General features: G+C 49.7%; 1 protein-coding gene and 1 long non-coding RNA gene across 7 annotated transcripts in view; one reads left to right on the plus strand and one right to left on the minus strand.

The window, feature by feature from the left end:
• Positions 1 to 27,707, plus strand: part of HOXB3 (homeobox B3) — a 79,689-nt gene that overhangs the window by 42,732 nt on the left and 9,250 nt on the right. For 2 of the 6 annotated variants that reach the window (XM_077312981.1, XM_077312982.1), the window contains exon 2: positions 1 to 39. This exon is cut by the window's left edge and continues 222 nt beyond it. The gene's annotated coding sequence lies outside the window, so the exon portion shown is untranslated. Of the gene's footprint in view, positions 40 to 4,452; positions 5,844 to 17,928; positions 18,098 to 20,499; positions 21,302 to 26,174; positions 26,294 to 27,707 lie in introns of those variants that run through there. The other 4 variants (XM_077312986.1, XM_077312984.1, XM_077312987.1 and 1 more) reach the window with 4 other exon arrangements.
• Positions 9,382 to 17,341, minus strand: LOC143825046 (uncharacterized). The gene is made up of 3 exons (XR_013226938.1): positions 17,161 to 17,341; positions 14,639 to 14,944; positions 9,382 to 10,438 (listed from the first exon to the last, which is right to left on the minus strand). It is a non-coding gene; the product is annotated as an uncharacterized LOC143825046 (long non-coding RNA).

Raw genomic sequence — 27,707 nt, forward strand, 5'->3', positions numbered from 1 at the left:
CTGCGAGCATCTGGAAAAACCTGCTGAGAAGCTAAAAAGGTAAGCAAATTTATTTAAAGATTTCTTTTTTAAATCTTTATGTTTTCAGGCATGCTCTTGAAATGGTATATCTGAGTATCAGGGAGGGTGGGACAATGTTAAATGTATGCTCTTAAACTCTTGGCTCCTGTAGTTGGAAGACTTGTGTTTACTTGAGAGTAAGCTTGTTGTACTGGCTTTGATTTGCTTCCAAAGCCGGGGTAGGTTAGAGTATTATTTTCACAGCAAAAGGAGAGAAAGAAAGAAAGAAAGAAAGAAAGAAAGAAAGAAAGAAAGAAAGAAAGAAAGAAAGAAAGAAAGAAAGAAAGAAAGAGCGCAGATGAGGGAAGGTGTTTTAAAAGGAATAATAATTTAGGTTCTTAAAAGGTTGTCTGGAGAGGTTTGCATGGAAGGTTTCTTTTCTCTGGTGAGGATGGGGGAGGAGGTGAATCTCAGAAAGGGACCTCTAGCCGTTGTCTGTTCATTTCTGCATGGGGTGGGCTGGGGCTGGGGCTGGGGCTCCCAATGCCAGGTCACCCCTCGACCCCTGTTATGTGACTGTGATACCGCTGAGAGCCTCAGCTTTCAACAGGTGAAGGTGGAACTAGTGCATTTCTAGCTCTTTCGGCAGTTTTCTGGATTTGCATCGGGCTCCATAGCCCAGGTGGAGCTCGTCTGTCTCCGACTGACGCTTTCGTGTCCGTTTCCGCACAGGGCAGAGTTACATTTATAGAAAAAGAAAGGCCGAGGGGGAGTAACTGTGAGTCCGGCGCAGAGTTCATGCAAGGGACACGTTTTCTAAGCGATTAGCCTGGTATGGCAGCTACAGGATGACCCCGCCAAACCCCTTGACCTTTGCAGGACTGGACATTGTGCTGGGCTCACACAGAAACAAGGGCGGCCTAAAGCAAATTCGGGGAAGCGACCTAGAATCCTGGATAAGGTTGCAAGTGGGGGGGGGCACCAACTATCCCTCTCTACCGTCCCCCCCCCCCCGCCCCAATCTCTGGCTTCCTTTTGTTTGTGGCTGCCTGGCCGATGGTCTCCCTGGAGGTTGCTTGAACGATATCCTGTGTTGTTGTGGTTGGCCATTCCCTGCCGGCTGAGGGCTGCTCGTTTTAGGGGGTCGCTGTCCTGCGAGGACGGGAAGTTCTCCTGCGAACGCCTCAGGGAGTGTAAAGAGCTTGCCTTCTGCTTGTTGTTGAACAACCCCTTAACGTGGCTCAGCTTGCTGGTCTTTTCTGTTCCTTTTGAGGTTTGTGTATTTTCAAAGCTCAGCTGCCTGTGCCACAAAGCACTATGGGTATCCTTCAGCACCACGGTTTCTATGGTCGGTTCTCCTCTTCCTGAGGACGGACAGAAGGGAGAGCTGGAAACGCCTGGGTTGAGATTGCCCTTGCTATGCTGGGGCTCAGTAGGGTCACCCGGGAAACCTAGGCCGGCCGGACGAGGAGACGGAGGATGAGAACTCCACCCCCCACCCAAATCCTTCTCATCTTCCAGCCTTAGTGCCCCCCCTCCTGCACATTTTATGGTACACCCCCCAAATTGTATATAACAGATATCTCTATGATGGGTTCTCCAAATAAATGCGAGGATCGCGCAAGGGGCAAAGCGCTGATGCTGAGGCTCCAGAGGGGCCCGGTTCTTTCCCTTTTCCAGGGGATGCAACTCCCCCCACACCATTTTGGGGTGGGGTTGGGGGGTCTCGTTCGATGCTTGGCTTGGTCCCATCCGCTGGGAAGAACCTTCAATCGTGTAAAATGGCCGCCTCTCCACCCTCTCTCTGTCTCTCTCTGTGTCTCTCTCTCTCCACCTGCGTCGAAATTCTTCAGTCCCAAAATGGATAGCAAGACAGCGTCCCTGCGGTGGTTTTCTTGGGGTGTTGCGAAGGAGTCTGGACTTGCTGCCAGTGGGTCAACCTGTGCAAACGTTCGCCTTTGCCCGCCCCCGGGCAGGCATCCGTGGGGCTCCGTGGCCGTCTCAATGGGAAATGTGCCACTAAGGAAAGACAAAAGGCACCATGTCAGTGGCACAAACTCTCTCCCAAGCAGGGTCGCCAAGGCACTAGCCTAAGGCGTGGATTGAAAGAGGTTTCCCCACAGAACCGGCCTAAGACCTTTGATTCGAGATGGGCTTCCCAGCCCCAGTTGCCCCTTAAGCGGCGCTAATATTGCCCCTTTGGAGCGTTTGGTTTTGTTTGTAGGCTTGGAAATCACGCTATCAAAGAAGCAGCCCCCGATGGGGGTCATTCCTCCGCCACACAACAAAACCCCTAGATAACCATTCATAGGTCACTGGAGCCCCCAAGTAAAAAGAGAGCCATTGTCCTACCCGCAGTCTTCGCCTCCCTTCCCACCCAAATCCTAAACCAGATGAATCTGGCAAAGTAGAGAGTATAGGGATTTTAAAACGTCTTCTCTCGGTCACAATCGAGGGCAGAGGAAAGCCTTCAGCGCATGCAGGGACACGGAGAGCCAGAATAGGTCCCCGGCATGCTTTCTGCTGGCAGGCACACCATCGGCGCTCTTTGCAAAGGCAAACCGGAGTACACTGTGGAAAAGCATATCCACAACGCTGGCGTGTCTACGGGCCTGGCATAATTTCTAGAATATTTTAAAAAATGTTATGCCAGGTTACAATTTGCCTGCAGCGCAGCCCCCTCCCCACCCCTCTCGGACGTATCTGGAGCTTCGCTGACTTTTTCTTCACTGGCATAAGACACTCTGTACATGCACTGAGACGCTCGGTTCTTCCTTGTTTTTTGCGAATGCACCTTGCCGGGGCTCAGATTACCTCGTCTATTATAAAAAGGTGGAAAGAGGCTCTGGGGCGCCAGCTCTTTCTTTTCTGTCCCTCCGTCCGTCTGTCTCGGCCTGCCCCTCCGTCCGTCCGTCCGCCCGTCCGTCTGTCTATCCCGGCGGCCTTCCTGGCTCGCGGCGCTGGCCTCCGCACGAACCCCTTCCGAGCGCGCGCCGCCGCCGACGTGGCCTTTCCCTTTGGCAGCCTCCCTTCCCTTCCAGAGACGGGGAAAGAGGCGGGGAGGCTGTCTGGCCGGGGGAGCGGAGTTTGGGAGCTTTCTCGGTTTGATCGCTGAGCCCCCTGACAGATTTATGATCCCCAATAAAACCGGCGTGTTTAAATTCGTAAATCAATCTGCCTTTCCCAGTTTATAAACGTTCATTTTATCTTTGGCAAGAGAGAGAGAGAGAGAAAAAAAAAACCCGCTCGGATTCTCGCACCTAGCAGGGCGGGGAGAGGCGCTTCCTCTGCTTTGAACTATAGAAGGCGAAAGGCATCTTTAAAGAAATATCTCTATATATATCAAAGTTCTCTCTTTTGAAGGAGAGAAACGAGGGAGGCCGAGGGAGTTTTGTTTTCCTTGCAACCCGAGGATTATAGACTTTCCCACACCCCTTCCAAAAACGACGTCCTTTTATATAGAGAACTCTCTTCTTTCACACCCAAATTTGCTTTGTTCTTGGCAATTTTGGTTTGGATTGTTGGGGCGGGGGGGGGGGGGGGAAGGCTGTCTGTTTTGTGTTGTTAATCAGTCAGATCCACGGCAAGAGGCGTCCCTTGTCTTATGAGGGGTCTCTACACCATCGGGGGAATTTGTACCCGCTTCTTTCTTTGTCTTTCGGGGTCTCTTGGTTGGCTTCGAACCGGGGTCCCGGACGCTGTTTGGCTCCCAAGCCGGTCGTGGAATCGCCCCGGCCTTTCCTAACAACGGCGGGGTTTTTTGGAAGGGAAGCTTGCAAATCGAAGCCTAGAGGATTTTTTCTCGGGAGTTATTCGTGATTAAAGCCCATGAAACGTGGGTCCTGGAGGAACGTCCGAATGGTTCGGTAGCCCCCTGGCAGGGCGGAAAAAAAATAGATTTCCACTGAACTCGTAGATTTCCACTGAACTCGCCTCTAAGATGGCAATTTAAGCAAATCCTTTAAATACTTTTTTTTATTGGGGGGGGGGATCATACTTCCCCCCATGCTATGGTGGAGCTTTGTGTGTCTGTGTGTGTGTGTGTGGGGGGGGGGGGGTCGGCTTCCCTTGAGAATCCTTTGGAGGGGGATGAAGGACCCTTTTTACAAAAAAAAACGACAACTTGGAAAAGAAACCGTTTGCTGCCCACCTCTCTTCCTTCTCCCAGACCGAACCAGCCTTGATTCTTTTGTTCAAGGGGCTTGCCGGTTAGAATCACCTTTGCCTTGTGTTTGAACCTCTGATTTATGCCTTCGAAATGTTTTCCGCCTGCACGGGGAATTCTTGTGAATTTTACATGTGCAACAATTTTTGGTAACAACCAAGAGGTCATTAAAAACCCCTTCCTCATGTGTGCTATACATGCCCTCCTTCCTTGGCCAGGAAGACTGCCGCCAGGGGTGCCTGATTCACCCCCCCCCCATCACTCCATTGTTTCAAGTGCCCCCCCCCCCTATAACCAGCCACTGCCTCCCAGGGCCCTTATGACTTCTGTGGTCTGGGGGAAGGAATGGAAGAAGGCTCTCGGATCACCTGGGGAAAAGGAGAAATGGGTTGTTGGGGATGGGAGGGGTCCTTCGTCTTCACCTACACAGCAGAGCCGAGCTCTTCCTTTCAGGTGGAGCAGGATGGCTTGGAGGTGTTTGCACAAGCACGTGTGCCTGTGCTTTACACTCCATTGTCTGCGCAGACCCCTCCTGCCTGACAGAACGCCTTCCCTGCTTCCCTTTGTAAGGGAGACGCCTTTGTTCAGAGGTCTCCTTCCTTCCCGCACCCCCCCCCCAGCAGCGATACTCTGGCGTCCCCTCTCAAACACCAATTTTATGATTATGAATTATTATTATTAATTATTACGATGATGAGTATTAGACACTTCAGCCACTAGACGCCCATGCCAAACAGGCTTAGCGTATTTGACACGGGGCGAAATGTGAAAGCACAGAGGAGGAGCAAAGGAAAAGAAAGGGGGGGGGGCGGCGGGATGACGAATGATAAAGGTAATATACCAGATAAACAGCAACAGAGACCAAATTCCCTAGTTTTTGTAGGCTGCAGGCTGAATCCCCCTTGTCTTAGTCGACGGTGTTTGAGTATCCCGAGGATATTGAGCCGGAAAGGAGTGTGTGGGAACTTTGGCTTGCCTTTAGGATTAAGCCGGGCAGCTTCATGGGATTCATTTCTGCACTAATAGTTTAGAAAAGCCGTGTTCATATCGGCAACAATGTGTAGGCCTGTGTATGAGTGGGGGCTGATATATAGATAGATGGCTGGTAGATAGATAGGTAGATATGTAGATGTATATCTCCCGACAGTAGACATCCCCCGTATACACACATTCCAAATGTGCATACGTCTAGCAGATACACACACACACACACACACACAGCATCCACACGTTCCAACGTTCCAGTGGAAGGTCCACAGGCGGCCCCCTCTGTCGATAGGATAGGGAAGGGGGGAGAGAGTGAGTGTGTGTGTGTGAGAGAGAGAACCCCCCCTACTAGCTCCCCCCACTTCCCAAGTCACGTGATTCATTAAATAATTAATGCAGAGGTTGCAGAATAGATATGTATTCGTCAGGAAAATCGCAGACATGGTCTCCTTGTGTCTGACGTGAAATTCAACTGTCCTTTTTTTAAAAGCACTCTCTCGCTCTCTGGCTCTCTCATACACACACACACACACACACACACACACTCATAAGCCTATGCCAGGAGAAGAGGGGGGGAAGGAGAGAGAGAGGGTATGTGTGTATGAGAGAGAGGGAGAGAGAGAGGGAGAGAGAGAGCTGCAATAAAACATTTCTCAGGAAGCCAGAAACCACGCCGAGGGCTGGACTTATTGTAAGTAGCGGGAGATCCCCGTCTTGCCTCCCAGTCTGTATGTCCATGTAAATTTATTGTTTGTTATTAATGTTATTGTCGTAAAATGTGACAAATCGCCATCTTCATTTCCTCCCATTTCTCTTCACCCCGTTGGTGGTGTGTACATTTATACCTATCTAGGCATTCCATATATATATATAAATATATATAAATATATATATATATATAAATATATATACACACACACACATACACACACACACTCACAAACACACCCACCTTTCTCTCTCTTTCCCCCCTTTCTTCCAGCCGGTTCTCTCTCCGCCTTTTATCTCTCTCTCTCTCTCTCTCTCTCTTTCTCTCTCTCTCCTCCTTGATTTATTACAATCAACAAGGCAGCGGAGGTGGCGGCGATAGAGCGTCTTCCATTGTGTGCGTGTGTGTCTTTGGGAGAGAGTTGTGTTGTTTATGGCACCCTCTGAGATAAATCATTTCTCAAACGAAAATGATGTGTGATCTTTCCAAAGTCTCTCCCTCTCTCTCTCTCCCCCCCCCTTCCCCTGGAGTTGATTATTTCAGACGATTTACTGTAATAGATCAAAAGCTTAATGTGAAAACCGTATAGCTGGGGGTCTTAAATTAAAACATCTGTGATTACCAATTAAGAAGAGATTTGTATAAATTTGGGGCAGTGTAGGGATGGGGGGGGGGGGGGGGAGAAAGAAAACTAGCAGCAAAGTAGCGGGTAAGGATTTTTTGGGGGGAGGGGGGTCATAGTCCGAGACTTTCACCCGCCCGAAGAAGGATGGCCATCCGGTTTGTGTTCTAGCTGCACAAGTGTCGGTCGTTTGGCAGTCCCCCTTGTGTCGTTGGTGTGAGTTTAACTCTCCGGTGTTCCCAGACGAGGGACGCCGGTTCGAGCGAAAGGGTCTTACCCGGCTGGTACGCGGTTCCCTTGCCTTTCCGTGGGGGCGGACTCCGGGACCCCCCCCCTTCCCGTGAGAAAGGAAAAGGCATTCCGGGGCAATTCAGAAGGATCCCTTGAAGTTCAGCTAGTTTAGTCCATCCTCCAACGAAGGGCAAGAGATGGATCCAAATGTGAAAGGATACCCGGGTTGGACGGGCATCTCAGACGGGGGGGGGGGGGTGACAAGCAGGGCTTGCTGGGTGTCGCGTCGGCTTTGTTGGATGTCGCCGCTAGAACAATAGGCACCCCCTTTTCAAACCCCTTGTAGATGATCAACAATAGGCCACCAGAATGGGCTGTAGGATTCGTCCTCTCCCTCCCCCTCCGAGACCTCAGTCGACCTGCTTAAACCGGGAAGCCTTTTGGGCTGTAAATTTGGCTCCCCTTTGCCAGGCTGCATGCATTTTTGTTCTCCCGGGCCTCCTGAATTGACACAAGATGCAAGGCTGACCTTGGAACCGGATTTCTTTGGCTGAGTTGCCGGAGTCTTTGTTGTTAGTTGTTGCAATCTACAACTCCGTGGCACCCAGGCGCAGGTTTCCAAGAAGGACCGACGGCCAAAGTCGCCCCGTGGTGGATGCCGCTGTGTTTTGGGAGGACCTGGCCGAGTCTCTGGCAGAGAGCTGAGGGGGGAAAGAAGGCTCTGCAGCTTAGAATTGCTCCTTCAGGAAAAGAGGCCGTTCCTGCCCTTTGGAAAAGGCAGACTTGCGTGAGAATGAGTCGTTTTCCAGCGCAGGTTAGGAAACGGCACAGCGGTGCCCGGTCTATTACCCTTGAGGATGCCCCTTAGAGTGAGCCAAGAGGCCGGGAAGCCGATCCAAAAAAGAGGAGATGGAGGGAGGTGGGAAATCCAACCAGGGAGGCATGGGACGGTCGGAAACCACAGCTTTGCGCCGCGCAAGGACCTGCGCGGAGTTGACGGGCAACTGGAGAGAGGCGGAGAGGACCAAGCCCTCGCCCGGAAGCTCAGCTGTGCGTCTTTCCCCTCTTTTCGCTCTAACCGGCCCTGTTTTAACACCGCCCCGAGTGGTGCTATTCTACGCTGTCTGCCAGTATAAACCTTTATGGAGCGCAATTAGACCAACAGGGCGATTTTCATTAAATATGAATGGACACGAGGAGGGAGGTTCAAAGTAGCGGTGGAAAGCCAAGACCTCCTTCACAGTTACAGGGAAAACCTACCTACCTTCCTTCCTTCCTTCCTTCCTTCCTTCCTTCCTTCCTTCCTTCCTTCCTTCCTTCCTTCCTTCCTCTCTCTGTGTCTTTTCTTACCTTCCATACAGTAAATTTAGCGGAGCAAAGACTGGGTCCCCTGGCACCTTTAAGACCAACCAACTTTCATTCCAGGTGCGAGCTTCTGTGTGCTGCCCCCTTCCCCACCCTGAAGAAAACTTTGTAGGTCTTAAAGGTGCCAGGGACTCAGTCTTGGCTCTGCAACCTCTGAGCAGCACGGGCTAGCCACTGGAGTAAAGGTAGGAGGCAGAGAATTAACGAAAACTGCTCAGGGGACAATAGGAGGGATGGGCAGTATGAAGGCAGGAGGGAGAGGAAAGACCAGTGTGGGCTAAAATCCAGGCTAAATTGAAAATAAGAGAGTCATGTTTTTGAAACGATAGCCATTAAAAGCGGGAGAAGGGGACAGGTTGGGGTGGGCAGTTGGGCTTCGGTGCCTGTCTTGTCCCCTGCCTGAGGATGCCTCCTTAGCGCTTGTTCGGGAGCGAAGTTCATCAGTCCGGCGTCGTCCTGTTTTGCCTCAAAGGAAGGGCGCTGAATGGCGTCCTAAGCTGGGCCCCGGATTCCCTTGGCGAGCCATTGTCTCAGATCCGTGCTCTGGTCAGCGCAGTCAAAGGTATCCGAAAAGGCAATGATTAGAGAGGCCGGAGGAGGCCCCGGGGGTCCAGCCTCCTTGCCCTAGCCCCTTCACTTCTTTGGGGGAGGCAAGCAGGCCATTATTTTATTGGGGTACCTCCCAGACCTATCAGGGATATAAAAAATGGTGTGGGGGGAGTTCCATCCCCTGGAAAAGGGAAAGAACCGGGCCCCTCTGGAGCCTCTGGCAGCGTTGTCACATAGAAGTCCTAGTTTCTGTGGACCTGCTTCATACTAGAGAAGTTCTTTTGGGCTACTATGTCGATCCCATTCATTTTCCATGGGGATTTTGCATGCAAATCTCCCTCAACTGCTCTTATGGTATCCGTGGTGAGGGGTTAAGGGGGATCTGCCAAGCCAAGCGTCTGTGATTATGATGACACAATGTGTCAGGAACCTTATAATTTGATCCAGCACCTTGCACAACAGTAGGCGAAGGTTCTCCTAGTAGTAAAAGTTCAAAGAGAAAATTATCTTTCTCTTTTTCGTCTTTTGCTCTCTGTCCATCCTATCTAACCATAAATCAATTCCTTCCTTCCTTCCTTCCTTCCTTCCTTCCTTCCCACTCCACTTCCAATCTCCTTCCTTCCTTCCTTGAAAACGACTCTGCATTTCCCTTCCTCTCCCTCCTCCCAGGAGCAGACCCCCCTAACCTATATCTTTGTATCTGCTGGCCACCCAACTTCATTAAATCATTGCACATTTTTCCATTTGTGTTCATTATCGGTTTATTCATCGATCGAGAGGGGGGGGTAATATAATAGCATTGCCTCTCCTCTCCTCTCCTACACCACAGTAACAGAATGCGTAAAATCGTTACAGTTTTCTCTTGTGTAGTGTGCATATTTCTTTATTAACTCTCTTGATCTCCAGTTGCGGAAACTTTGCAATACCGTTAAGGGATGATACGAGCAGCAATGATATGCATAACAAATCCAGCATCCCATAGATTATTGATCTACCAAGGCCCGACACAAATTGATTGTACTGCTTCCAGAGTTACTTAGAAGTTTCTCCTCCCATCATTCCACCACATCAGAATTCAAATATATATTCAAAGATAGAAAAACTGCACACACCCCTCCCTGCCCCTTTGAATCCAAACCAATGGGAGCATCTCTTGCACAAACCTCTATAGTAGGCCCCCTTCATTAGGACTTGGGTGTGCAGGAGGGTTTCCCTCTGGATGCCTAAAAAGAGCAGCCATGGGAACCCAAAGCTTCCAGACTTGGCCTAAATGTCATGTAATTGCGTTTCAAATCACAGCCCCAGCTAGGACCCCTTGAATAGCAGAGGAGAGGTTTTCCGGTTGAGGCTTTGTGGCATTTCTGGCCCCATTGTCCATTTCCTGTGCAAAGCCAGAGACTCCCCAAGCGATTGTACCTATGAAGGATCCCCCCAATCTAAAATGTATTCCGGTCTCAAATAAGCCTCACTGATTTCAGTAACAGCTGAAGTTCTCGGCCTTATTTGCTCCTTTGAAATATTTGTTCTCTGTTCCGGTCTTTCCCTGACTTGGGGCAAGCGGGGGTTCCCCTCCTGACATTGTCTCTCAAGCCATATCCACCCCACTGAAATACAACACACGCATCTGGCCTAGTTCAAAATCTTCTCCTCCTTGTCTCGCTTCTGTAGCCTAGAGAAATGGATCCTGTGAGGAAGACTTTAGCAATATTCTCGAGTTGGTAAGGGGTTGTTCAAAGGCATTCAAGTGGGTCTCTTCACTCGGTGAAATAGTTGCTGGTCAAGTGATCCAACAATAAGGTGCAGGATCGCCCTGCAATGCAGTAAGAGACATCCTGAGAAGGTATTCCCCCAACGGTGTAGGTAACAGGGCCGCTATGAAGAGGATCCGTGCCCTTTCTGAAACCCACAGGAAATCTTCCTCTGAGGTCCGTAGCCCTCTGCCCATCCCAAAGTCAGCTTCATTTACGCTGTACCTCTTTAGAAGGAATCTGGAAACAGGAAAGACTTTGAGGTCCCCTACTTCAAAGCATGGTGTCTGCTGGAGTGCCCAGAGCCAGCCTGAACCTGAGACCAGAGAACGAGCTAAACTGTCCCCTGCCAAAGGCCCCAAGAAGAACAAAGAAGGGGGTGGGGATCGCGCATGACACTGTCAGCTCCTAACCCACCTCTTGCCATTGGTGCCTGCCAGCGCCTGTTGTTAGCATGAGCCTGAACTGGAGCCAAAGCAGCGATTTTGGTACAGGAGACTCCTCAGTGTGACTCCTTTAGCCTTCACATGAGTAGATCTAAAACATCCCTTTGGAAAACACCACAAAGAGACCTGCTGTCCTGCAGATTGGCTTCCCGGAAGAGGCAGCAAACCAAAGGACACCAGGGGCACCCACCAAATGGTAATCTTGGCCCCTCAGTTTTAAACACCCTTATCCTCCTTTGGCATGTCTGTTTGTCTTAGACATGAGCCCTGGTGGGCCTGAAAAGGACCTTCAAGGCTAAACGTGTTCTGGATCGGGCCACCAGTAGGGTTCAGTCCGAGCACCAAATGTAGATCAGTTAAATCTATCATATTCCCAATAGCCACTTAGGGCTGTGAAAGTTGGATGATGAAAAAAAAAATCGGACAAGAGAAGAATCGATTCATTTGAACTCTGGCGTTGGAGAAGGCTTCTGCGGGTTCCATGGACAGCAGAAGTCACAAACAAGGAAATACTACAGCTCTATAACTCAGGGGTAGTCAACCTGTGGTCCTCCAGCATTTGCTGGCAGGGGCTCATGGGAATTGTAGTCCATGGACATCTGGAGGGCCACAGGTTGACTACCCCTGCTATGGTAGGCAAAATCACGAAACTCTGGCTCTCTTACTTTGGCCATATGTGACACAACTCAGTGGAGAAAGCAAGAGTGCTAGGATTGGTCAGTGGAGAAAGGAAACCAGGCAGATCCCATAGCATAGCAGGGCTGAGAGAGGCTGTACAGGATTGGGGATCATGGTGGTGGCTGTGCCATAGGATCGCCAAGAGCTGGACATGCCTGAATGGCTGACAGCAGCAACAAAGAGCTCCAGGAAGATGTACTTGGGGTGTGGCTGTTTTGATTGTTAGTTAATAAAACCCCCTGAGTCTAATTAAGGACTAACAACTTCATTCTTAAAGTTTGGCTAAGTCACAGCTTTAGCTCGTCTAGGCCCGAACCCCATTCATGCCAATGGAGCTCATTGCCCCATTCATGCCAATGGAGTCCAGTGCCCGGCAGCTGAGTTTAAACAGCTGCATTAAAAGTATCCTATGGACCAGAGATGTCACTATTGCAACAATGGGCATAGGCCACCAGGAACTTCTTCCAGGGCTCTCTCAGCCTCACCCACTCCACAGGGTGTCTGTTGTGGGGAGAGGTGACTGTAAGCCGCTTTGAGCCTCCTTTGGGTAGGGAAAAGCGGCATATAAGAACCAACTCTTCTTCTTCTGCGCAGACCCTCTTGAGATGAATGAGAGGAAACACATGACTGGAATCAGAACGGCTTGCTTTCCAAAAGTGCTATCCAGGGACTGTACTTAACTAGTTTTGAATGGTGACATGAGAGATAAGGTACACACATTTCCTAAGACAGGTCCTCAGGCTCCACTCAGAGAGCAATTCTAAGCAGGTTTACTCATAAGGCTACTCAAGAAGGCTTACTCCCCGGAAAGAGTACTTAGGCATTCATGTGTGATGGCTGCATTCTTGGTTGCTTGGATCACATATCGGGGAGTGGTGTAGTCCGAATAAAGATTGGGGATCAGATCCCAGGTAAGACTGGGGCCCACCCAAACCCTTCTGCTATTTTGCACCTATTGGGACTTGGGTTGCCCATTAGAAATTCATGGCACAAACTTTTTGGGGGGGGAGGTAACCTTTTGCAAATCGGGAGTGGGGGTGCTCTCATCGAATCGGTAGCTTTAAGCAGTTTTGCAAGGGGAGGGGGAATCTGGGACTCTACATCTCAGGGCTCTGTAGGAAGAAATGTCAGCTGAATATTCAAGCAGGGGTGTCCCCAGGTCAAGGGCCTCTTGCAAAAGGCCCATCTTAGGTTTACCATATTATTACAATGCCTCGAAAAGAAGACCCGGGACCTCTGGTTAGCTTTTGGCTTTTAAAAGACTTCACAGAAGCCAACAGACATTAAAATCCGTGGTTCATCTCCCACTTTTGGGATGCCTGTGATAGGAAACAGAAATTCTGCTGAATGGAATTGAGCATTCTCCTCTCTGCAGCCAGGTTTTCCCTCGAGAGCCCGTAGAGTCCCGCTGAGCTCTGTGAAAAGGGTGCTCAGCAGCACTGCAAGGGAGATATTGCCTAAAAGCTACAATCCTAAGCACACAACAGTCAGGCAGGCAGTCCTTCTGCGGTCTGCAGAATGTCAACAGGCCTCTAGTCCTCTGAACGACCGCCGCTGATTCTTTTTCTTAGAAACGGGCCTTTGTGAAGGCGAACTTTCCTTCTGGTGTCATCCCGGTCTGATTTTGAAACCAACTGGGACTCTTGGCGTTCATTGGTGGGGCTAGAAGTTATATTTACAAGGACGAATCAGCCATGGCTATTCACAGGACTGGGACCTTATTCGACCCGGAGGGTCCCCAAATGTGAATGCAGCGCCGGCCTTTTCTCTCCGTGTCTGAAGCAACCTACCTAAACCTACCAAGAGAGCAGCCAGGTCATTGTCGATCAGCGAAGAGAATCTCCTCTGCTCTTGTGTTCCAGAAGGGATCCAGCGCCAGCTGTAGGCAGCTGTAGATAGCGAGGGGGAGACGGGGGGAGGCCGGCCTCCGGATTCCATGTGAATTTATTCCTTTGTTCCAGATGCCCTGCCACCCAAAGGCGAGAGCCCTACACGGCTTCTCGGGGGAGGGAGATTAAAATCCGTTCCGGACAGAGGGAAGGAAAGGAAAGGAAAGGAAAGGAAAGGAAAGGAAAGGAAAGGAAAGGAAAGGAAAGGAAAGGAAAGGAAAGGAAAGGAAAGGAAAGGAAAGGAAAGGAAAGGAAGAAAATAACTGGGTGGGAGAGGTAGTGACTACTGGAATTACACGACAATGGGGAAAGAAGCATCCAGAGACCAATCCAAAGAAAACCTCCTCTGAAGTAACTTCCATTTTATTCAGCGGGGCTGCTCCCTGGAAACCGTTCTTAGGATTTGCGGGGAGACTGCAAAAGGGGAGAAAGTGATGGATAGAAAATGACAGAAATTGGCTCGGTAGGAAGAACAGACAGACAGACCCGGTGCTGGAGGCGGCAAGTTTGAAGGAGCCAGTGCCTTTATCCTGGAAGGCAGACTAGATAGATAGATAGATAGATAGATAGATAGATAGATAGATAGATAGGTCTCTCTAAGGCAACAGTCATGGAAGAGTGATCCAGGCAATCTCTCCTTACCTTTTTGGGTTTAAACACAAACCCACCAGATCTGCTATTTTAAACATGCCAATATATAAAAACTCCTTTTGAACCGCTCTCTTTTTACAAGAACGGAGAAACAACGGCCTTAAGCGTTTCTTTCTTGCGTTGTGTGCCTGTGTGTGTGTGAGAGAGAGAGAGAGAGAGAGAGAGAGAGGAACGTGGTGTGTGTGTGGGGGGGGGGGGGAAGAAAACGGGACATATGGAATCAATTTCGTATCCTGACGTTGAAAACTCGCCAATTCCTGTTGGCCTCTTAAAACCGGAATCCGTTTGGTCCCCTCTCGCTGGCACCTTGTCAGTCAGTCGGATCCCCCCTCGCAACATTTTTAAACAGAAACAGCCTCGCCAAAGAGACCGGGCAGGATCTGTTCCTTGTAAATGTCCGAACTCGCTGCGGGTCGAAGTGCCGCCTTCCCTTCGCGCCTGGCAGATTGCTGGCTTTTTGTTTTGTTTTGTTTGCTGGTCTCCTGGTTTCGCTCCAGTCGGAATCCGGACGGGTGCCTCCCCAAAATCAAAGCATCCTTACGAGGGAAACCCCCAACCGCCCCCCCTTCCTCCTCCTCCCCAAGCCACAGGGACAGACCTTAGCTGCAAAATGCACCGCGCGACACTAATGTAAGCGCCTCTCCTCTCCTCCTCGGGCTTCTCAACTCGCGTTCTTCGGCCCGCCCGGCCGGCCGCCTCGTCTCCCTTCTGCCGAAGTCCGCGGCTGGCGCATCCCGGCAGGTAAGAGTTTTTCCGAAACCAACAGGCAAAAAGGCTCAGACCGCGAGACGTGCCCGCTTGATCGTCGCGTCGGGATTCCGGGGGCCTTGAGACTTAATTAATAGCCCTGACAAAGCATGAAAAGGCGTCCATTGGTCGGCCTGCATTCTCGCGCACACCCCACCTTCATAAAAGAGAGACAGAGACAGAGAGAGAGAGAGACAGAGTCTTGTTAGCGGGCTCTGGAAAAGCAGGAAAGCGGGTGATCTATTCAATAAATAATATTAATGACGGGCACAAGACGGCCGGGTCAAATGGAATCGAGAGGAGGCAGGTTGTTTCTTGGAAGCGGTGTTTGGATCCAGGGATATTCTCTTTCTCTCCCCCCCCCCCCAACCCCCTTTCCAGGCCACATTTGTTAAAGGTTTAACGCCTCTGGGCTGCTTGAAAGGGAAACTACAAACGTTTCTTGGGTGGGTGGGTGGGTGGGTGTGTGGAGGGGGGGGCTGGCGGCGGGAGGAACAGGGTGCGAAAGCAGGGAAGGTGATTTATGGCGCTGAGAAAGTTGTGTTTATTTGAGGTGGCGCGTCAGGACAAGCCTTTCCCCTAGAAGAGCAAATCTGTATCTGTCGCGAGGAAATTCCCTCCTTCTTCCCCCCCCCCCTCACCTCCCTTCCGCACTCACTCCACCCCCCCCCCCCCTTTTATGTTTGTGGTTGACAAACATCTTGTGGGCAACTGGGAAAGGCCTCCACAGAATTTTTATTTTCAGACGAACACGCGGCTGTCTTACGCGCATTTACCTTCGAGTAAGGACAATGAATGGCGCACAGTAGACTTTACTGTCGAGGAATTGGGGGTAAAGCTGGCCTGCTGAATGCTGCCATCCCATACCTTGCAATGCAGGGAGAACGTTTATGAGAAGCGTTTTGCGGGCAAACCTGTGATGTTTACCTGGAAGTAAATCTCACCGAACACAGGTGTAAAACTACGTGGGACTGGGCCGCAGCGCCCACCCACCCCCCATCCCGTGCATGCTTACTGGGTAATTCTAAAAGCAATTTCACCCTTTTGAGGCTGCTGATGAAAAGATATTTAGAAGGGTGTGATTCTGGATTGGACTCATAGGCCACCTAACCGCAGGCTATTGGCATTAACCTGCACGGGGTTGCAGTAGCTGCAGGATCGCCATGCAAAAGAAACCCACAGCAAGCCTGACTTTTCAGGAACTGGGAGGAGGTGTCTTCAAAGGGCTTTAGAAGACTTTTAGAGGGACCCCAAAACATCAAAACATACACTTGGACAAGAAGGTTCCTTCTCTTTCCTTCCTTCACCATTTGCTTCTTAATTTTTTAAACCACACATATAATTCTCTCTCTCTCTCTCTCTCTCTCTCTCTCTCTCTCTTAGGAAGAGAGGGCTTTTGTCTTTCTCCTGTAACCTTTCCCTATTGCATATGTAAGGAGGCAAAAACAGTAGAGTCAAATCAATAAATAGAAACTGAGAAACTCAGAAAAGGAGGGGGGTGGGCGTCTGTCTCTTGCCCCCCGTTGATAACCCCTTCCTGGGATTGTACGCCAGCTATAAACCTACATCTTTTTATTTAAAAAAAAGAATCCCACCCCAATATCTACAATTTCCTGCGGCAAAGTAAGGCCATATTGCAAGAAGAGCAGCGGGGCTCCATTCTGGCAGTGCCTCCCTTCTCCCTGGAAATTGCTCTGCATTAAATTTCCCCGGCTCCAGCATCATCTTCCTTACTCGCCTCCAGCGAAACTTGATTAAAAAAAAAAGCGAGAGCGGGAGAAGAAAGCGGCCTGATGCGTTGACAGATGAAATCCAAGAGGAAACCACAAGGCCCTTGAGTGACCCTAATTTAATCGATTTTATCATAAATCATCAAGTTGATGAAGAACCAAAGTTTTCATTGAAAGAAATTGATATTAATGGAGTGCTTGCGTCTTTAATTCAGATGTTGTTTTCCTCCAGCTGGTCTGACAATATTTAAGCAACTTCTTCGGGGAATTTGTGACCCTCCCCTCCCCCCCCTCCAAAAAAATATCTCTTAATTAGGCAGCAAGACAACCAAGAGCCACAAGGAGAGGTTTAGGTTTAGATAGGATTTTAATGTAGCTTTGGAAGCCAAGGCGATGGTCAGAGAGGAATAGCCAGCCATGAGGTCAGTAGTCTAAGGCAGGGGTAGTCAAACTGCGGCCCTCCAGATGTCCATGGACTACAATTCCCAGGAGCCCCTGCCAGCGAATGCTGGCAGGGGCTCATGGGAATAGTAGTCCATGGACATCTGGAGGGCCGCAGTTTGACTACCCCTGGTCTAAGGTAGCCCAACAGATATGCAATCTCTCTCTTTCAGTCTCTCATTCCAGCTGCCTGTGGTGTTACCTCCTTAGCAGCTCCTGATCCTCCGAGGCAACGAGGGTGACAAAAACCGCCTTTGGAATTCCAAACTTCAAATAGCTTTTTAAAAAAATGTGCCCAAAACTCAGTGCAAGCTTCCTGACTTTCCCCAGAAAGCTTGAGTTAAAGCAGGTCCCGGGCTACGATCCAAGACCTGCCGTCCCACAACAAAGCTCTTCTGAGAAGCCTGTTAAACATTGGCCATCCCACCATTCTTCGCCTCCCAATTAAAAATTAACCCTCCGTTTGGGCTCTGGTCCGTTATGGATGCCTGGGTCCCCATTCGCCTTTAGGTATGCTGATGGATTCCAGAGATCAAAGACCTTTCGAGAATTCAGTAAAAACCAAGGGGGGGGGGGGAGAAGCATGGCGAGAGAACAGCTGGTTCTTGTGTGAAACCAAATGATATTTTAGGTGGATCTAGCAAAGGCCGAAAAAGATCACCCTGTGCTTGGTAGGAAGCAGGACTTCCTACCAAGCAAGTCACTTAGAGACCTATGAATAGGGAAAGAGCCATGTGCATGCCTGTGTGTGTTTCTGGGGGGGGGGGGGATTACCCAGGAGAGCACTCAGTTTGGGGATGCTCTTCTTGGCTTCAGGAAGTCGCTGCGGGGGTCTGTAGATTCCTCTGCACATGCGTCCTCCGTGTCTTTCTGCGCCCTCTTCTCGTCCTTGCTTTCTGCTTCTTTTGCTCCTTCCACCTAAGCACACCTGTTTACTAACTGAACCACTTTCCCTACTGCTGCTTTGCAGTTCCGAGAGCCCCGAAATGGGGGGCAGGAAGCCGAAATGGCAGACTCTCTGACTACAGAGCTTGACCCTCCGTGTTCTCCCTCAGCAATGCTGCCAGGCCACTGTGGGGGAAGCGCAGCTAAGCCAACACAAACCTCTCTCCTTCTTTCACGGGCTCTGTGAATCGCAGGTAAGGACTCCCCTGGGTACATTGGCCTTGGTTCTTTTGGAATGGCAGAACTCGAGGCTCACGGAAGGCCAGGGGGTGGCACCTGTGCTCGTCATGTTTTGGCACCATTCTGTTTTAGGGGGCTCCTGCCCAGTTTCTCCTTATGGCAAGATCCAATGGGAAAAATAAAAATCAGCGTCAGATGGTATTCTCTGGGGCAATTCCACCCAGTGGCAAGGAACCTCCAGTGCTCTTCCTCGAATGACTGAGGTGGCCGGGGAATTATATCTTAACTTTTCCTATAACCAGAGGAAAACTGCCTCCTGCTTAGAGCTGTCTCTCCTATCTCCACCCTTCTAGGCCTCTAGGCATGGGGCCCATGCTCCCCCCCCCCACACTGGCCTCCTTCGAACAGTCCAGGACTATCAGTAGCTAAGAACTTTGCATCCTGTAACTTCTTTCAGGGGGCAGGTTCAAAAAGCACGTGTTCAGCTCAAAATTAGCAAATTTCCCTGCAATTCCTTGTTCACCTTTCCTCCGCACACCCCTTCTCACGCCCCCTTTCCTTGTTATGGGTCACATCCAGCCAGCTTTTCCTTCAATCTTGCCAAAGTCCCTATCTTTTTGCAGCCTTCGCCCCACATGGGGTATGCCCATGAGGGGCCATGCTCTCTTACACAGTCTTTTCTCACCAGCAGAAAACCTGGTTGGGTTCACCCCTATATTTCTCGGGGTGCTTGCAAACCATAGATCCTCCTGGAATCTTCCCTGTCTTTCTTGAGGAGGTCTTACTTGGATGCTGTTTTAGGTCAGAAAATGCCTGTTAAAGCCCGATCTTACTTTCTTCCAGCTTTATTCGCAAGTGGGCTCCACTAAATGAGGAAATCCTTCCTTAGTAGGTATGCTTAAAATTAAAATATGCCTTAACTTAGACAGTCATAGAATTAAGTGAGTGCTGTGAAATTCCATTGAAATCAAGGGAGGGAGGGAGGGAGGGAGGGACGGTATCTTAAAATACCCCACCAGCTTCCCGGAATAAGCAGACCCGTCTATTTCTTGCAATTAAAGCTGCTATTGTAGTCCATGTTGTTAAGAGGTTCAGCATGGGCGTTGATCTGGGCCTCCTTCATGCCAGTTCACAATAACTTTCTAGTAAAGAAGGAACCCTCTCTGTGGGATCCAATCAAGACCAGTTCCAACCAGGAAGAGAGAACAGCATTGACCTTTTCAACACTGGAGGAGGACAGAAAGGGTTAAAAAGAGTTTGGAGGAAACAACCCAGGCCGGCCTCCTTTCCTTTTCTAACTTCAGTGTGGGGTGAAAACAGTACCCTTTTTCTTCTCTCTGCACACACACAAACTCTCACACTTGTAGTTCTCTCTCTCACACACACACACTCTCGTGCACACCCTCTCTTAAAAGAAACAACAGGAGATGTTGAAATAATGAGTTTTGTAAGAAGTGGAAAAATTCAGAGAGGGGGAAAAAAAGAAGTGATTTCTCAGTCATTCTGGATAGGAAGAATTCAGAAAGTATATTTTAACCCTTTGGGCGGGGTTAAGAAATAACTCCTTGTGCATCCCAAACTTAAATAAACATGGCTTGAGAATAAATCCTTTTTCACTTCAGTCTAAGGGAATTAAATAAGTGCAACCAGGCCATGCAATCCAGGCTAACCTTTAGAAGTCAACCAGTCTCTATGGTGCTGCCTTTCAGGGGTGCACAGAAATGCAACCAACTCGATTTAGCTTTCATTTTAGGATTGAGCTGCTCGTGAGGGCAGGATTCGCACACACAACCCTGCAGTTCTGAGCACTTCCCATTGTAGCACTTCCTTGGGCCTCAATGAGAAATCAGTTATTTAGTTACTTCATTTATACAGCGCCTTTCTTGCTGAGACTCAGGCGAATTAGAGGCTAAAGGGGGACAACGAGACACCATAAAACAGCCACCGAACAATGCAAAAGGACCGGGGCATTGCAGAATTATTGACAATGCCAAGAGCATCTGAGGCACAAGTCATATTGTAAGCATGAGGCAGTAGTGGCAGGTGATGCCCCTCCAATAAGCATTGCAATAATATTAATCCAGATGCACAAAGCCAGGACTGGTGGGGTGGAGCAGAGAGTCTAGCCCAGGGGTAGTCAAACTGCGGGCCTCCAGATGTCCATGGACTACAATTCCCAGGAGCCCCTGCCAGCGCTGGCAGGGGCTCCTGGGAATTGTAGTCCATGGACATCTGGAGGCCCGCAGTTTGACTACCCCTGGGCTAGCCATTTCTGCCAGGTTGTTATAGAAGAGCATAGGAAAGCCATTCACCCCTGGGACCTATACAGAAAGGGGCGGGCCTTTTCCCAGAGGAAGGAACCCTGGGACTTTCTCCTCCCTCTCCCCCCCCCCCAACCCTTCAGCTCATGTTGTTGTTTACGTTTAATATTTCAGAGGCAATTCAAAACTACTTCTGTAGATTGACCATTAATCCAGTGAGTTATTGGGCTTCTTAACTGAAGGTCGTTTGGGAGAAAGAGTTACAATCCGTCAAGGGAGGGGAGCTGGTGGAAACAACTGCTGTCCCAAACTGGATGAAGTCCATGCACACATGCGGAAGGGTTTTGTTGCTGGTTTGAAGACAGCAAACTCCACCCCCCCATCCCAACCCCACCCCTCCCACATGTATTTGCACACCCTTCATCTAGGAATTGGATCCAGATATCTTTTTGCTTAAGCTCTCCCTAATCCCCTCTTTGCCTAAATCTTGTCCCTGTCGCTCCAACACAACCTTTTGGGATGTGATCGAAAGGGACGCTCCCGCCCCCTTCTTTTATTCGGGAAGAAAGCTGGCTGGCTGGATCCAGTCCTGGTTCCCCTTTACCATAACACATTGAGAGCCATTGGAATGAACCTCCCCCAATAAAAGACCTGTTTAGGATAGCCCTGCTTGTCAGGAGCAGCAGAAAAGAGCAGGAGGCAAAGAGCACCTTAAAGACTTAACCAAATCTGTGGTAGGGGAGGAGCTTTTCTGAGTCCCTGCTCACGTCTTCAGATACGGCTAGAATGAGAGCCCAAATGGACTCACACTGTGGTCTTGGGGGTTTTAACTTGAAAAGCCATGCCCCTGGCTTCGGTTGAACTCACTTCCAGGCACCTGGGCTTAGCACAGAGGTGACTCCCAAGATTCACTCCCAATCTCAGCCCATCCCTGGTGAAACTCGGTATTTCAGTACAGTAAGTAGGACATTTGAGATCGCAACTGTGGAGCTAAGGACCGAGACAGGGCTGGAGAAAGAGGCAGTTATATATCAAAGCAAAATCGGAAGGAGAGCAAGACAGAGAGGGTCGGGGGTAGCAGCCGTAGGGACGCAGGGAGAGGGATTCAGTTCCGGGGTGCAGAAAGAGGGGCGGGGTGTGTGTGTGTGTGTGTGTGTGTGTGTGTGTGTGTGTGTGTGTGTGTGTGGAGATGGGAACCCCCTCAGATTAATGGAGGCCATTTGCAGACAGAAAGGGACCGTGTAAAAGGGCTCTTGTGCAGGCCGAGGCTGCGATCTTAAGCACGTGGAGTAATTCTGAGCGGTTGAGATTCTGAAGGCCTTCAGAAATCTCCTCGAAACGAACCGGGACCGATGGCTGGGTTTTGTCGCTGGTGCTCCTAGCGTTGGTTGTCTGGTCGGTTTGGATCCCTCAGGAATGCCCCAAGTCCTCTTGAGCTTGTTCTTGGCCTCTGGGTTGGTGGTCGCCGCTGGAAAGTCCGTGTGGAAGCGGAGCTGCTGCGCTCAGGGCGCCCGTGCTTTGGAGCTTGGCCTCTGCGTAATGTTTAGGCCTCCTGGCTTTGGGGCTTTCGTGAGCCGCCTTGGCTCAGGACAGTCCACGAACAAGAAAAATCTCCCAAAAGCCGACTGCTGCCCATCCCCAATTGAGCCTCCCCCAGGAACTAGGGGCCAGCATCGCGATCCTAAGGGTGTAGGGGCAGGAATCCAATCCTCTCTCCCGGGGAAAACAGGCCCCGTGGAATAAAATGGAACTTACTTCCGAGCAGATCAGCTCAGGCTTGCCTCACACCCCCACCGCGCTCCTAAGTGGCTTGTAGAACAGGGATGCGAGGCCCTGAGTAGCGGCAGTAAGGGTGGCTGTCCCAAAACAACACACCTCCGAGTGGAAACGGTTTTATTTGCTAGCGAGCAGAATAATGTGTGTGTATCCTCCACCTCCCCCCCCTCCCAGCCGTCAAGGAGGTCCTGGTGCCAATTCGGCGGCGGGTCCAGCGGGCGGCCCCCATCGGCACCCGGGCCGGAGGTCGCCCTACGTGTGCCCCGGAGGCCGCCGAGCCGAGGTGGGCCCTCGGCGGCCTGATTTATGTCCCCGGGACGCGGAGACCGCCACGGAGGGCCAACAGCGCGGGAGCGAGGGCGTGCGGCTGGTTACTAGCGGACGTTTTTATTACAGATTAATAATATTAGCATTCAGAACGGAAAAGCCGGGTTATTAGAGCCAAGGAATGTTTCCCCGGACGAAAATATCCCCTTTCTTCCCCCGCCCCAGCAAACCTCATCAAAGCGTCAGCGATAAATCTCCGCGTACTTCCCTTCGGCGCGTCCCCGCCTGGCGAGTTCTTCGCGGCCGTCCCGGTTCCGCCCGCCAGCACACGGGAAGGCCGCAGGCGAGGCGGGCCTGCTTCTAGCCCACCTCGGTGGGACCCGAACCGAGACCCTGGGCCCGTTTGAACAGCTGGACTCCCTAATTTCGTTGGGGTCGCTTTTCTGCCCTCCCTATCCGTTCAGCCTCCGGAGAAACTCCCCAAACAGCTGCAGTTGGGTTTTGCCCTAAAATAAACTCTGCGGATAAACCAGGTCCGGGATCAAGAAGACTCCAGGACTAATAACTAACCCCCCCTGGCTTTCTTTCTGAAACCCCCTTCCCCGCGGCTCCCCCACAACTGAAAACCCCTGGCGGTAAAGGGACGCCTCTGGAAATACCTCCCTGGTTAGATTATTTCTCTTTTAATTGGAAGACAGGCATACCTTAAACAAACAAGGACATAAATCAATCTCCCCCCCACACACACACACAAAACCCAAAATATATCTTGAGAACAGAGGAAAACGTGGCCGTTTGCTGAATCAGGGCCGCCCCCAAAGGCCCGCCTCTCGCCGTCCAGCCGGTGGGGACCAGGGTGAAGGAAAGGAGCTCAAAAGTACAAGTTTGGGACAAGTAGAATTCCGCCCACTGGTAGCCAGGTTTCCTCTTTAATGTCAGGGCACCCTTGAAATAAATATGTAGAGTTAGCCGGTCCCTCTTCAGGGGTGCAAAGCAGACTCTGGGCCCTTGGAAACTTTTCAGCTAGAGGGGGGGATAACTTCTGTAGGGCGGCTCGGATGGTGATTTTGGCTCATTCCAAGAGGTTTCTTCAGCCCTTGTTTTGAATATCTTTCTGCTTTCCAAGTTCCAAACGTTGGCCCTTCTCCTCAGCTTCTTCTCCTCTCTCTTCCTCTGTTTTTAATATATACAACCCAAGTCCTTTGCTTTCTCAAACTGTGCTTCTCTCCTTATGTTGCCCAGATCATCCGCCGGAGAACTGGTGAGTTACGGAAAATATCCATGATCTATTTGGGGTTGCCTCCAGTTACTCCCCCCACCCTTTTGTATATGTAACAAAGCCCCAATATTTGGTGACTCTCTAAACAGCAAGTTCAGCTTTTCCTTTCAATTGGGGTGGGGGGTGGGTGGGTCTTGAGGTCTGTCTTGTTTTTTTTTTTAAAGTTTTTGTGCCTCCAACTTGTCAAAAGAACCCAAACCCCACAATAAAGAGACCTTTACGACTGTACAAAAAGTTATTTTATGCAAACAGGATAAACTGTTCTCCAGCCTCGTTAACTCTCTGGAAAACCAACCTTTGCCTAGGAAAGTTTTCCATTGCGAGTGGACCTAAAGAGAGCCCAAAGTCCAAACACGGATTTCCACACTGGTAGTTCTTGAGACTGAAGTTCTTCTGAGTTGCCCTTTGCTCTGGCGTACAAATCTCAGGAAGGTCCTCCAGAACAGAAAAGCGCCGCTTGAAGATCTGAGTTTTTCCTCTGGAAACTCTCCCAGAGCAAAAGTGGCCGTGAAAACCAAGCGATGTTGACCAGGTGAAGCCATGAGTTGCTGCCAACTGCTGAGCTGGCTCCAGTAGAAGGGACTGGAGAAAAGGGTCCCCCGTTTCACTAGGCTCTCCAAAGAGGTGCTCGAGTGTCTTCTCGGGTGTCACAAGGCCTCCCAAAAGAGAAATGAGGCAATGAGGCACCTCAGTTCAGACTTGGCTAAAAAGAGGAAAGCACAATTCTCTCTCTCTCTCTCTCTCTCTCTCTCTCTCTCTCTCTCTCTCTCTCTCTCTCTCTCTCACGCACACGCACCCAAAAATGTGCAGACACCTCAACTTCTTCCTCCCACTCTTCAGTTTTGCTGCTGTAGATCTTTTGGTGTCAGCAGCTGCAGCTGGGAAAGGCGTTTGGCTTTGCAGCCAAGTAGTACGCCAATCGGGAGCCATAAATCTCTGAGTGACTTGAAGAGACGTCATCTCTGACTGTTGCCTTCGAAAAATCTCTATCTATCTATCTATCTATCTATCTATCTATCTATCTATCTATCTATCTATCTATCTATCTATCTATCTATCTATCTATCTATCTATCTATCTATCTATCTATCTATCTATCTATCTATCTATCTATCTATCTATCTATCTATCTATCTATCTATCTATCTATCTATCTATCTATCTATCTATCTATCTATCTATCTATCTATCTATCTATCTATCTATCTATCTATATGATGTGTGTGTGTATCTATCTATCTGCCCGCCCACCCCACCAATCCATCCATCCATCCATTTTATGACAACTTCCCATTCCCTTTGTGTCTGGTGGGATTTTTAAAAAAAATATTAGTACCAACAATCTGAATGTAACTTTTTTCTTTCCTTCCTTCCTTGCCAGCATGTGCTGAACAAGTGAGCCAGGCCTAATAGAGGTATTCTAAAACTTTTCTCTTTTAAAATGCCACATAAAAAACAAAACAAAACTGTATTTTCTTATGGCCACCAGTTTAAAAAAAGAAAAGAAAAAAAGATGAAGTGACTTCCCTGAGAGGCTGTCCCCCCTGCACCCAACTCCAGACGCAAATCATATGTGACGATTATTAGTCACGATTAGGACAGCCTCTGAGTTTGGGGGGGGGGGGGGGCAGTGGGAAAGCCTGGGATGTCCTCTGCAGTTCTACGGGAGACATTCACTGGGGAGGCGGAGGGGGGTGGAAGGGAGGGGGAGAGGTGGAGGGGGGGGGCGTATCTGTTCTCAATAGGTATTAGCATAACCCGACACCTAATAGCCAAGCACGTGAATCTGGCCGGCTTTCGGCTGAGCCCACTAGGCCTCTGTCCGCCACCTTTTGATTGGCATCTTTCCTTTCCACCCCCTTGACGCCCGTAGGACGCAACCTAGGCCCGAAGCGACCCCCCCCCGGTCCCCCTCCCTCCAGAAACCAAATCTCGAAATGTCTTTCTTCTAAGCCTCCTTTGGCTTCTCTCTCTCTCTCTCTCTCTCCCCTTCTCTCCCTTCCCATCCCCGCCGCTTCTTTCTTCCTTTCTCTTCCATTGAAACCTGCGGCCAAAACATCGCCGAGCTGAAGATTTCACGCGAGCCGTCCTTGCTGTTTCCCCCTCCTCTAGACTGTCTGTCTGTCTATCTCTCTCTCGCACACACTCACTCTCCCCCCCCCTTCTCTTGCCTTCTGCTGTAAAGCCAGGGGCCATTGTTAACCGTGTACAGGGCGTACGGAGACTCTAGGGCCGCCAGGATAGAAAGGATTCCCTGCTTGTACGTTTCTGGAAGGCTGTCTAGCATCTTGCGATTTCTACCTCTTCTCACCTTCCCCCCCCTCCCCACTCCTCCCCAAACGCAGGGAGAGCGAGCGAGCGAGAGAGCGAGCGGACCTGACCATCCCTCTCCGAAAGCTCCCATAGAGATGGCCCCCCCTCCTCCTCCTCCTCCTGGCGTTATGACCGGATTTCTCTCTCTAGATATTCCTTGAACGTCCCTTCCCCCCCCCCCCCCGCCACCACCTAAAAAAAAAAAAAAAGCCGAGCGGAATGGGGGGAGCTCGCCTCGCTTATTGATTGCGTTGCTTGCTGGCTGCGAAAATATATTATGTCTGCTCGCCGCGCTGCTCTCGTCAGAGGCTAAGGTAAGGTGGACCGAAATAGGCTATCAGTTTGTGAATGGCGGAGACCGTGTCTCCATGATTTATAGCTGTATGACTCGCATCGCGGTTCATGAAGAGTTCACAAGCTTTAAGCTTCCTTCCACGCAGCGACTCTCTCTCTCTCTCTCTCTCTCTCTCTCTCTCTCTCTCTCTCTCCTTCCCCCTCCTTCCCTTCCCTCCCCTTCCTTCTACCCCCCCTTTTCTATCTTTTTTGCTATTGGTACCCCTCGATATTCTTTCCCTTTCCCACCTAATTCTTTCTTTCTTCTTCTTTCTTTCTTTCTTTCTTTCTTTCTTTCTTTCTTTCTTTCTTTCTTTCTTTCTTTCTTTCTTTCTTTCTTTCTTTCTTTCTTTCTTTCTTTCTTTCTTTCTTTCTTTCTTTCTGGAAGGCTTTGATTTCAAGGGAAATGCTCTCAGTGCTATTTTTCTGACCCCCCTCTCCTCTGGATTATTATTATTACTATTATTATTATGATTATGACCAACATCATCTCTGTCTTCAGCCAAAAGGCTCTCAGATTCCCCTCCTCCCCTCCATACCTGGAGAAGTTATTGGGAATTTTGGAATTATTTTCCCAGCATGGAAGAGAAAGGGAAGGGATTTTCCTTTTCTTCCACCTTTTGGCTCGATCTTGTCACAGGCCGCTTCACCATCTTCTTCTTGACTCTTTGCTTCATTTTTGTTCGAATTGATTTTCCTGTGAAAAGTTCCCAAGAAGGGCGGTGATTTATTTATTTTTTTCTCTTTTTCCACCGGACATAAACGAAACTTGCAAACGGGCGAGAAAGAACTTCTGAGGCCTGGATTCCGGGAACTTAATTGCAAATGTCCCCTAATTTCCTATTTATTATTCCTATTGAGATTTTGGTTGTGTTCTTTTTTTTCTTTTCTTTTTTTTTAACCAATTCCTTGGAGCAAATCATTTACGATTCCACCCGTCTTCAACTAAGATAAATGACCGACATTTGGGACGTGTTGAAAGATGAGCAACAAAAGGCATGGAACACTCTGGGTTTCTCTTTTGAGGGGGATAAGCAAGGGATTAATGTACTGTTTAATTTTTTGCTAAAATAATAATAATGATTTACTCCAAGGCCTTAAAAAAAAAAGTCCCAGGGAAAAAAAAAATCCAAAACAAACCGGCCAGGCCTAGTCAAATCTCCCTTCCAGCTGTACTCCTCAGTCCATTTCACGGAGTCCAGCCTTTTTGTAATCAAATAAATGGTTATTTCTTTCTGCCTCTCTTTAAAAATCAATTCATAGTGATGAGATCACTCGATTGTTTATGTCTACTAAGAAATACTTCTCCCGAGCTGGAGGAAAGACAGCGACATTATAATTCTTTCCTGTAGCTCAGGGAAAAATACGTTAACAGATTGCCTTTCCCCGAGAAAG

Source organism: Paroedura picta, chromosome 16 (assembly GCF_049243985.1).
Source record: "Paroedura picta isolate Pp20150507F chromosome 16, Ppicta_v3.0, whole genome shotgun sequence".
NCBI lineage: Eukaryota > Metazoa > Chordata > Lepidosauria > Squamata > Gekkonidae > Paroedura > Paroedura picta.